This window comes from Diorhabda carinulata, chromosome X, assembly GCF_026250575.1.
Source record: "Diorhabda carinulata isolate Delta chromosome X, icDioCari1.1, whole genome shotgun sequence".
Classification (NCBI taxonomy): Eukaryota; Metazoa; Arthropoda; class Insecta; order Coleoptera; family Chrysomelidae; genus Diorhabda; species Diorhabda carinulata.
Window position 1 is genome coordinate 28,603,874 of NC_079472.1, and position 12,491 is coordinate 28,616,364.

Genomic DNA, 12,491 nt, shown 5'->3' on the forward strand with positions numbered 1-12,491 from the left:
TTATTAGCTGATAAAAATAGTTTAAAAACGGATCACAGAGTATGAGTATATTCCACTTCTTTCGTTCACAACTACTAATATACGAATCAATGATACACAGATGGGGAGTTGAGATTGTGTTGGTTTCTTTTAGTGTGGTATCAACCCATTGTGCGTGTGTCTGCCTAATAATGCGTGAGAGAAAACGAAACTGAAATTTGGGACCTGAAATATATAAGATAGGATTGCGCCCTTTAATTAAATTAATTTGTCTTGTTGAATTCAAATCAAATATGAAGTACCTGGCCTGATAAAGAAAACACAAAAATCTTGGAAAAAAATATATTTATTTTTCAATGTAATCTTCTTTTAACTCCATATACTATTCTCAGCGATGTTTAATAAGTTCGATACACTTTTTATAATAAGAATTGTCAAGCTTCTCAAAATAGCCATTAACTGTTGACATCACAACTTCATTCTTGGAAAATCTTTGACCACCGACTCATTTTTTCAAGCTTGGGAACAGAAAATAAACCGGCAGGGGAGGTGACAATTCAAATTTTAAATAATTAATTTGGACCATTGCAATAACGGATGTATGAGGTAGTCATTGTCTTGATGAAACAACACTTTCTTCCTAACCAAATGCGTCAGTTTTTGCTGGATTTTTTCGCTCAAACGTTGCAATAAGTTCGTATAATTCTTGCCGTTGATAGTTTTACCTTTTTCAAGATAGTCAATGAAAATTATTTCACACGCATCTCAAAAAACCGACGCCATGATCTTGCCTGCAGATGGAACGGTTTTTGCCTTCTTTAGAGCCGGTTCTCCCTTTTTAATTCTCTATCTTGATTGTTCTTTTCTTTCGGGTGTGAAGTGATTGACCAACGTTTCATCCATGGTTATTAAACCGCATAAAAATTCGGCTTTATTACTGTGAAACATTCCCAAACACTCGATGGAAACATCTTAACAATGCTGTGAGCTTCCATTGTGAGCAAACGCGGCACCCATCTCGCCCATCTTTCAAACAGCTTCCTCATGTCCAAATTTTCAGCTAATATGCGATATACCGCACTTTTTGAAATGCCTACTATGTCTGCTAGCTTGTGCACAATCTGTCAATAATGATCCAGTCCGGCTTTGTGGATTTTCTTCAATATTACTGGAGTTGTCACTTCATTTGGTCGACCACTGCGATGTTGGTCTTCGCAGGTCGTACAGCCTCGTTTAAACTCCTATACCACCTACACTGCAGTCTCTCCCAGAGTAGAATCTAATTTAGCTTTTATCTTGGTTGGGTTAATGCCTTTCAAATAAAAGTATTATATCACATAAAGAAGACCAATTATTTCAATGTTTACAAATTCACTGAAAACGTTCACTATTGATAACTGCCAAGTAAATATTAAACAACGTGGCGTCTTCAAAACTTGAAACATATGATGTATAGATTGTGTTCATCTGAGTATAAATGTAAAATACACATCAACGCAGATGTAATGAAATTATTATTAATATTTAGTGCTACAAATACAGCTTTTAGGCGGAATCTTGCATGGTGGAGTTTCATGGTAATGCCATTTTCTGGTAATAAACTCGCTTGGCAATGATTAATTCCTTAGCCCGTTTAGTACACTCCGACAAGATCTCTTATGGATTTCATATCAGAGAAATTCGCCGGCCAGGATAAAACAGTGATGCTTGTTTTCAGCCAGGAAAGCATTTATCTTTTTTGCTTTGTGTTACGTTGCCGAATCGTCCATAGAGAGTTTATAGTATTCGCTTGTGCTGGTTCTGCGTAATGCTCTCTTCTTTAACTGAGATGACAGACCACTTGATGACACCAATCGGATTTTATACTCACTTTACAAGTCAGTCTGGATGAAACTGCTCACCAGGGTGCCGTCGGACCAAAATTTTAAGCTTTGATTTGTCGGAAATGAATAGCTATAAAAGTTAATATTGAAGGTGATTTATGCAGTATTTAATAAGTTGTTTTAGTCTTTATTCAACTCAAATCTGCGATAGTCATATATCGGTTTTGTTTGGCCCATTGTAGTCGACTTTCGGTAAAATGTGGTTTTTTAATGATCGATCACCTTCTCTTCGGCCAGCCGGTTCCGGACTGTTCTTTTTCTCATTTATTACAATCCTTTCAATGTTTGTCAGACAAATGTTTTCATTTCAATTGTCTCACCTATCATACTTGCTACATACTCTTTAGGAATATGTGGAATAAAAAAGTTATGTTTATATTTCTCTGCATAAGTTGTACCCATACCAACATCCTTTAAAAGAAACTGTAATTTACTCTTAAGAATAGAAAAAGCAACCTAGTAACAAACATTACTTACGTTTTGACTATTTCTGAGAGGAAAAACACGCTAAAAACGATTCACAAATTTTATTTCCACAGTATTTCTCAATAAACTTTAACAATAATATATGATACCAATATCTATACTGAATTGGATAACACCATGAAAGTCAACTGGTTTGCTCAAAAAATGATTTAAATCTGAAAATACAAACATCTAAGTACTGTCCCTAATAACTTGACTTTGGTACATTCAATATTTCAAATTGAAAAGTTATCAAATAACAATTAATCAAATAAAGTTTTAGATCAAGATATTATAAAAAGCTTCCCTCGTATAACACCAGTTTTTTTTAGGTTCTGTGGAAGGCTACATTCGTCGAGTGATATTATTGAGAAGGATACTTTTCCCAGCCAAACATAGTATGCTTTTCTTATGAAGGTAAGTCATCACGCTTCAATTACAATGGTACAGTTAATTTATTATCATCGTAATTGCTGTAACAAAATTAAAAAATCCACCAACAAGTCCTTGGTACTAGATTAGCAGTTAAAAAGGATTATAAATAGAACAAATTTACCACTTAGTCACAATTCTATCTAGAGCACAAATGATACGAGCAAAGTGGAATTTTTTTCAATTATCCGATTATATATTTTCTAAATATTTCATTATTAAATGTCGTAAAATTATCTACATTGACAAAAATCCTTTCTGAAATTAATTTTTCAATTGCGTTTTTTCCAGAATATGTGAATTTATCATGTTTAAAAAAGTACAACACATTATAGAATCAATTGATGTTTATAGTTATAGTTCAGCTGGACAGGTTTTCAGTCTTCTCCACTATTCATTTCCACTTTCCTCGGTACTTTATTACCTCTCACCAATCGATCATTTCCTATTTAAAGCACCATTTTCTGCTGGGATCATGTCCTAACTATCTTGTTTTTTGTGTTGTATAAACTATTTGTATATTTTCAGGTTATTCTCATATTTCTTTATCAAAGTTTTTGTTTATTGGTAGTTTTTTTGATAGAGACCTCTCTAGAGGCCCAGTTACTTCTCAAATTACTTTTATTCTTTCTAATTCTTGTAGATTTCACGATTGCTCCTAGAGTCTGGCTACTAAATAACGAGACTGGTTACGAAAAAGGGTTTCATTATAAAAATTATTCTACATTCGAATGCTCCCTTTCAATATACTCCCCTCCCCTCGCCACACAACTTTCCAAAGGTTTTTCCATTGATCGAGGCAGTGCTGGAAGTCTTCCTCTTCTCCATCGACTCAAATCGGGTCCCTTTCAAAGCAGATTTTATCTTCGAAAATAAAAAAAGTCGCACGGTGCCAAATCTGGTGAGTACGGCAGGTGTTCGAGCACTGGAGTGTGCTTACTGGCCAAATACTGCTTCTCAGATAGTGCATTGCGAGAATCCACAAGTTGTTCTTCCACAACTCAGGCCGTTTTTTACGAACTCGTTCCCAACTGACAAATAGTAAGTCTAGTTGACAGTATGACCCTCTGGAACCCAATCAGTCATCACGATACCGTTAATGTCGAAAAAAACGATCAACATTGTCTTGAAATTTGATTTATTCTCTCGGCCATAACCAAAGCGCTTACACCACTCAAAAACAAGCGCACGAGATAGATAATTGTCCCCATAGGCATCTTGCAACAATTTATAGCACTCAATCGGAGATTTTTTGAAATTGACGAGAAATTTGAGATATATACATTGCTCCTGTCTTTCGTCACACTTGGTTTTCGGTACGAGAAAAAAACACGTTCCTTTGAAACCGCTACTGCACAAATACTTTAATAGTAACGGAAACGGGTTTTAGGACGTGCATAAACAAGATATCTAGATACTCAACGCACTACTCGTTTTTCAACCCATCCGTCTAGGGCGCCCTCTAGGCGCGCAGTCTCGTTATTTGATAGCCAGACCTCGTATATTCTGTTCCGTTTAGTATAGCTGTGGATTCAGTATGTATCTCCATTTATTTTGTTTTCTCTTCATTTATTTGAAAATTAATTTTTTTCCTTCTTCCACAAATTAGGGGTAACTGAAAATCTTTTCCAGTTCTCTCTTATACCTTCTCAATAACGCTATGTCGTAATCGGCGTATGCAATGCACTTTATGGAAGAATAAAGACTATTGTTTGTACTCTACTTTTTTATAACTATTTCTAATATTTTTTTCTGTTAAAGAAAACACCCAAGTAGGGAATTTTTAAATTCTCAAATCCTAAGGTACTACTCATTAGTATACCTTAGAGTCTAGTAATTTTAGCTATCGTTTACGTGTTACGCGATATTCGCAAAATTCTCTGCTTTTAACTGTCATTTACACTCACTCCAACGGCTTGATCCTATTAAGCCTTCTCACTAAATTGGCAATGTGGAGGAGTTGAAAACCAGAACGTTCCCATGTTGTACTATCTGTTGTTCATGGCTACTGGCGAATTTTGCTATAGGCTATTAACAGTTTCTACATTGAGGTCACTAAGCAGATCATTGTTACGGCAGTACCAATATTAACAATGTTCCTAAATTTATTTTGGAAAAACTGTATTACTATTTCTAATATAAAACTATAAGTTCGTGGAGCGAAGATCGCCTTGTCTTAGTTCTATTTTCACTACAAATTCGTCGATAGATATTGAATTTTAATTAGAATTATGTTGCTTGAATCATCAGGGTTATTTAAATGATTTGATTTTTGAAAAAAGTACCACTAGATTTCATCAGAAATCAGTGACTACTAAGTTGGAATTTTCTCTGGTTCATTCCGTTGGCGATAGTCACACTGAATACACTGATTACACTACCACTGCACCAACACTCACAATTACTCTGTCTAACGCGCGTTTCGATAACTAAGTTATCGTCTTCAGAGACTGAAGCTAAACTAACATCTAATGTTTTAATACTTACCTGTTTTATACTCAATTTTCCAACCAATAAACCTTCTCCCGTGAAAATTGATTACAGCAGCTTGAATTGGCCCTTTGTCCCTATTTAAGCTACTCTTACATCTAGCAATTTCAAGGCTTCCAAATACATCCTACAATTTATTATTGGATACATTCTCTAACAATTTTACATTATTAATATTTATGTTAGGATTGTGACTGGCAACGTGATCGGCAATACCTGAGTTTCCGGTCGGTCTATATTTCAAATGAGCGATGTGCTCTTTAAACCGGAGAATAACGGATCTCTTAAGCTACCATTATACTAGGATGCTAGCATACCACTTTGAGTCGAATTTGTGTTGGGATGCTAGCATGCCGGACTGCTATTTTATTTTAATTTTTTGCCAGTCGTCAATATGGCCCCAACGAATGAAGAGATGTTGTTGCTGATATTACTAATTAAGAAAAGAAGGCATCGTGCAAAAAGGAAGTTTAGTGTGGACCCCTTTTTAGCTGTCCGTCGTGTTAAATGCCTGTATTTTACATTGTTTGATGAACTGTGCAATAGTGAAACAAGATTTTTTAATTACTTTAAAATGTCATTTCCTTCTTTCAAAGAGCTTCTAGGCTACATCCAAAGCGACATCTCTAAACAAGATACAAGATTCCTCAGACCAATTTCACCCAAAGAGAAACTAGTCATAACTCTGATCAAACTGCGTGCGTATGCAAATAGAGCGCCTGCTCGGATGCCAGCAGCCTAGTATAATGCGCCGCATTTGAACCAATAATGCTACCACAACTGGCTGTTTTAGCATCCGATGCTGGCATCCCTAGTCTAAACATTCCCATTTGATTTAATGCCCCGCTAACCTCCCAGATACCAGCATCCCGGATGCTAGCATCCTAGTATAATGGTAGCCTTAGTCTACCCAATATACTTTCCGCCACAATCACCAAAGCTTATTTCATATATACCACTCTTTTCCAAATTTGGTATTCTATCCTTAGGATTACCCAAAATTGTTTTAATGTATTGTTGGATTTATAAACCAATTTGAATTCCACTCTGCTAAATATTCATTCAAATCCTTTTGTATAAAGAGGATTGGAAGGTATCAGAGCAAATTTTTCTTGTTTTTCACTTTGGATTGGGAAAAAAGTAGTTTCACATAGAGATTTCTTAAACCTATGACGACTGAGTAACTTATTTACAATTCTTTTATCATAACCGTTGAGTACAGTAACATCCTCAATGAAGGACTTCTCCTTATTGTATCTCTCGATGGTAAGTGGAAAGTGGATTAACCAATGTACGAGGAAATGTAGACTGACTATCTTATGTTGGATACAATAGAAAGAATCAGCCGGGATGTACCTGCACGTAGCGGTGTTTTTCTTAATTACATCAAATTCTAACCTATTATTATTTCTAATTACTAAAGTGTCTAAAAATGGTAACTATCCATTGTCAAATTGCTAGATGTAAGAGTAGCTTAAATAGGGACAAAGGACCAATTCCTTATCGTCCACTCTATAGTTAAGTAGTCAAAGAATGAATGTGAGTTTTTTCCCGCTGGAATTAATTTTCGCGAGAGAAGGTTTATTATGGGAAAATTTAGTATAAAACAGGTAAGTCAATTTCATCAATTACATTTTAGTTTACCTTCAGTCTCTGAAAACGATAACTTGGTTATCGAAACGCGCGTCAGACATCGTAATCGTGAGTGTTGGTGTAGTGGTGGTGTAAACAGTGTATTCAGCATCGATAACTATCCCTATAAATAATTATTTTTCAATAAAATAGATTATAATTAAAATAAATAAACTTATATATTAACGACCCGTTCACTATCTACTAATGCTATATCTGACTTAACTAACAACATCAAAAGTTCATTTATAATTACACACCCGATAGTATTTATCTATTCGGATCTGGTGTTTATATTAATCTAAATTTAAATGCGAAACTGTTTTCACTTGTAGCAGTTAACAACGTTTAACTTATTTTATTATCAAATTTTATTGAATCTGCACAAATTATTTTAAATGGGCTATAAATTAGATGTTGAACGATACACGTGGATATATTTTATAAATAGTTTTCTAATAGGCTACGAGTTTTTGTCAAATATTCATAATTCACAGTCAACTATTTATTAATTATTTTTAACATAGGTAAGTATTTCTTTTATAATCTAGTTCATTAAATTTCTAAATAACGTTTATATTCGATTAAAGACCATTTCTTATTTATTTTGCTTATTTGCATAGCCAAGCAAAAAAATTCGGCCAAAGTAAAAAATAAAAAAGGCTTCTACAATCTCCAGTGGCGTTCCATCTTTAAAATAACTGAGTTGTACGAGGATGTATTGATATCTAGTTATCCTATACCATGCATAAACAAAATATTGCGTTACCATAGCAACGAACAATAAACAAGAGTTACGCAATAAATTAAAAGAAAAAAGATGTCCACCGAAATTGTGAAAATCGAAAAATTCGAGTGTAGAGCCATCATCAAGTACCTCTATTTAAAACTTCAAAAGAGGTAAATTTTCCATTGAAGATGTTTCTGTGTCAGTTCCCGAAAATATCGATGCAGTTCATGACATGATTTCATCAGACCGTCGAATTGGGCTAAAATGGATATCTGAAGCACTGAATATTTCATACGAACGCGTTCATCATATAGTTCACGTCAATTTGGACATGAGAAAAATTGCTGCAAATGGATCCCCAAATGTTTGAATGTTGATCAAAATCGTGCAAAGGTAGAAGCATCGCGTTCGATCTGTGCTCGATTTGAAAACGATGTAGACTTCATAAACCGAATTGTTACTATGGATGTGACTTGGGTATATTCCTACGATCCAGAAACAAAGTAACAATCGATGGAATGGCGACACTCTGGTTCTCCAAGACAAATTTCGTGTCCAAAAATCTGCTGGAAAATTTCTTGCTTCAGTTTTTTGGGATTGCCATGGAGTAATCATGATTGATTTTTTGGATAAGGGTAGAACAATAACTGGAGATTACTATTCGACATTACTGACCACTCTATTAAAGAGAAAAGAGGCGGAAAGCTATCCAAAGCTGCACACAAATCTCATGTTACTATGCAAAAAACTCGCTTTGGTAACAAAGAAATGAAATTATTTAGTATTTTTATAGCGTTTTGTTTTTCGCTATATAAAAATCATGTTAAATACAGATTTAAATTATTCGTATTCACATTATCTTCGATGCTTTGCATTCAATAAATAAAGCAAATTCATGGCCTTATATCCACCTAGCAGGCGTTCATTAAACAATACCGATAACGCATTGGTTTCGGATGTATAATTTCTTTTCTATTCTATCATAATTCATTATTTCAATCTCTACTAATCATCTAAATAAAATGAATATTATTTTTTTACGTGTTCAGCACAGTTTTCCATACATCATTGTCAAATTTCCATATAATTTGACCTTTAATCAATACCGCTCTTTAAGCAGTTAAATGATTATATTTGAGTATCCTTTAAATGTTCGGTAAACTATTTCTATAGGATTAAACGCGCAATAATACGGGGGTAGGTATATCCATAATTCTTGTAAATGCTGTCATTAACATATTCGTTTTTTAAATTATTATATTTTATAATAAGAAGCAACTCCTTTTTTTATGGGAATCTTCTTAGAAATGTGAAGGTTGCTACTTAAGTTTTGAGATAAATAAATGAAAACAAATATCTATAATTCGATATAGCTTTATTGTTGTTCAAAATATTCTTCATTAAGATCAACTCACTCTGCATGCTATTGAACCAATTGTCGAAGTATTTTTTCCTTTCCGATTGAGGTATCTCCAAAACATGTGATCAACCTCTTCTTCACGTGTAGGAAAACTTTGATCTCGCAATTTATTTTTGATCTGCAGGAATGAAATGATATCATTGGATATCAAACAAGGGCTTTACGGCGGATGATCCATTAATTGGATGTTTTAACTTTTCTAAAACGTTTCTGTTTGAACTGATTTGCAAGACCTCGAATTGCACTGGTAGAAAATGATGGTTTTTTTGATTATTTTTAAAAATTCTGACAAACAAATGCTGGTGTACCATTCAGAATTGACCCTTCTACGTTGCTGTAATGACTTATTTAATTACGTAAAAATACACTATATTTCTGTTTGCGTATCTGTTACTCAGTATGTTTTGATACTTTGTAAATATTTTTGTCGACGTACGACGATATGATATAATTCCATAATCATTATTTTGCCAAGTTTCTAATATTGAAAATCTCTTTCATGTCCAATGTTTTCACTAAATTGGCTTTATAGGTATACACTATTCGTCGAATTACATCTTCGGTAACCCTTTCTTCACTATTCAATAATGTTTTCAAATGCCATCACCTTTAATGAACTTAATAATAATAATAACAAAACACTAAAATTTGATACAAAAATTTGAAACTAAGCTGAAACATTCCTATTTGGGATTGCCTAGAAAAATTAAACGATTATCAAGAAAAATAAAGTGGCTCTACAATGGATTCCGGCACACATCGGAGTAAAGGAAAATGAAATAGCTGATAAGCTCTCTAAAGCGAGGGAAGACCAGCTCTTCATGGGACCTGAACTCTTTTGTGATTGGAGATGAAACAGGCAAATATATCAACCAATGAAAGAACAATCTACAAATACTAACAGGAGTTCTATCGAAGAACTGTCGCCTCATATAGCATATAATGCGGCGTGCAGATTTTGTTGCACAGAGGACGAAATCTGTATCCACATTCTTTCCAAGTGTGAAACACTACGGAACTCCAGAGCACTACTTGGGAGCGTAGGAAATGGAAGACGAATATCTCTGGCAGCTACAGTAATCCCACTTCGAGACTCTCTAAAAGGATTGAAATTAACAGATCAGCTCTAAACATTGGGTTACCCACAATTTCAGCCAAAAAGGAAAACGTGGACGTGCGAAAAATTTACGTTTTCCAAAGACAAGGTCTCAAAAAGTGAATAAACATTATGGGGGTGTTGCCAAAGGAAGCTGTATTGTGAAGCAAGACTTTATACTATTGGAACGGAGAATCCGACATCCAGAAGTAAGAAAAAGGTACATCAGGTGCTAGCAACAGGAAGGCAAGATAAGATATCAGTGAAGTCAAAGTAAAGTCCACCATTTGTTTTTCTTTTTGGTTCCTATTTAACTATAGGTATTAAATGAACCCTTAAATTCCTGCGATCAATTTACATATCGAATTTTTGGAGCAGGTAATCTTGGCGCCGAGTTTACCGCCGCCTCCTTAATTTGATTTCAGTCGCGAAAACTCACAAAATACACAAAATATACCGCTACTTATAATCTCCTCATTACCATGGGCGAAATTTCACGTTAACACAATATTAGTCAAGCATCGACCATTAAAATTATACATAAACATGAAATATATCTCAACTACATTTAAATTTCCAACAGCATTGATGCACAAATATTGAGAGTAGCTGGTCCATTTGAATATCTAAACACATTTGCATAAAGGTTGTGGGTGGATATTTTGAACGTGTATGTATATAAAGTTATTGAGTTAAACCAAATATACTGTTGTTTATAAAGTAAATATTATATAAATTATTATTCAAATATTCGTAAAATATGAAGATACATTAAGGAAAGTGAAAATATTCAGAATAAATGCTGTATTTAACATATCAGTAGAAAAAACAGATTAAATAATTTATTATAACAAAATATATCGCGAAGAATATTCAATCATATTGTCGCGATATAAAATATAAAAGCATAATTTTTTTCCTTGTTCAGCAGTCTTTTACAAATTGTCATTGTCTTTTGCTGTGCAATGGTAAGACCCTGCCGTGAAGGGCAACGCAATATTGGGTTTGCCGTTGAAAGGTTTGTACTCAAAACTCTTTATGGAACAATTGCTTATGGTAGCCGATCACCACTTCTGTTTCTTCTAAGCAGTTTGACAGCTGAGCGTAAGTTGATGCAATTCCACCAGAGTTAAAAACCTTCAAATAGTTGTGTGATATGAGACAATGGAGATATTTAAATTTGTAACACTCTCTACAGACTCTGACACAGAATCTTATTAATTTATAAAGTTGAAGTTACTGAGAACAAGCGACATCCACCCTCTTCGATCGATGACTAGATGTGAATTTAGCTATGGGGTTGTAAAACATTGACATTAAATTTTATCTGAGTACGTTGTTTACAAACTATACAATTTAAGTTTTAATGTAAGGCTGTTAAATTACGACAATTAATGATTCCTTTCATATCTTAAAGTCACTGAATGTAGTTGCCAACGAATTAATTTTAGTTCTCACAAAGATTGTCGACTGTCCATTGTCATTAAATTATACACGAAATTATACTCTGTTACTTACGTTACTCAAATGAGGATTGGGGCGTGTTGAAATCTATTCTCTATTCGAAAAATCAAAATCAAATTCATAAGCTTCAAAAATCAATATTCAAATTGATTGTGACATACATAAGGAGTCTATTGATTCTGGTTGCTAATGAAATTATTGTAAATTTTGATTGGTTAAATTAAGAATGACATTGAATTTTTATAGGTTAGATTAGGTTAAATCGAAATGAATGAAGTTGAATATTTTTTATTCGTTACATTATAAATGACATTAAATTTTTATAGGTTAGAATAGGTTAGATCGTTAAATTTTATAGGTTAGGTGAGGTTAGTTTGTTACTGATGACGTTGAATTTTTTTATAAAAGTTATTTTTTCTAATTCTAAAATGTATGCATAGACACTAAGATTATTTAAAGCAGTTCTTTCATTAAAACACCAATCATTTTTTGTAGTTATTCCCAGTTGGCCAATTCATAATTTATAGAATGACCTTCATTGAAAACGTGTGATGCCAACAAGCATGAAGATCATTAATAGACTCCATACTTATGTCAAGAGTCAATTTATATAAAAATTTCTTAGTTTTTTTTTTAATAATTTTGGAAATAATTATTTTGTTGACACCTAAAATCAATAACATTCAGAAGCATTAATATTTATATATATATATATATATATATATATATATATATATATATATATATATATATATATATATATATAATCGGTAAACCGGATTTAGTCGCAAACGAAACTTTTCCAACACATTAATGTATTATAATTCCGTTGTTTATCTAAAAACCAACGAGCTCTTTAATGTCTTTATTTACAGAATATGCGACGCTTCAATCTAAAAA

General features: G+C 33.4%; 1 protein-coding gene across 5 annotated transcripts in view; it reads left to right on the forward strand.

Moving 5' to 3' along the window:
• The window catches only part of LOC130900614 (receptor-type guanylate cyclase Gyc76C-like), a 136,457-nt gene that overhangs the window by 18,544 nt on the left and 105,422 nt on the right, over positions 1 to 12,491 (forward strand). For all 5 annotated transcript variants that reach the window (XR_009060196.1, XR_009060197.1, XM_057811329.1 and 2 more), the window contains exon 2: positions 2,660 to 2,744. The gene's annotated coding sequence lies outside the window, so the exon portion shown is untranslated. The remainder of the gene's footprint in view (positions 1 to 2,659; positions 2,745 to 12,491) is intronic.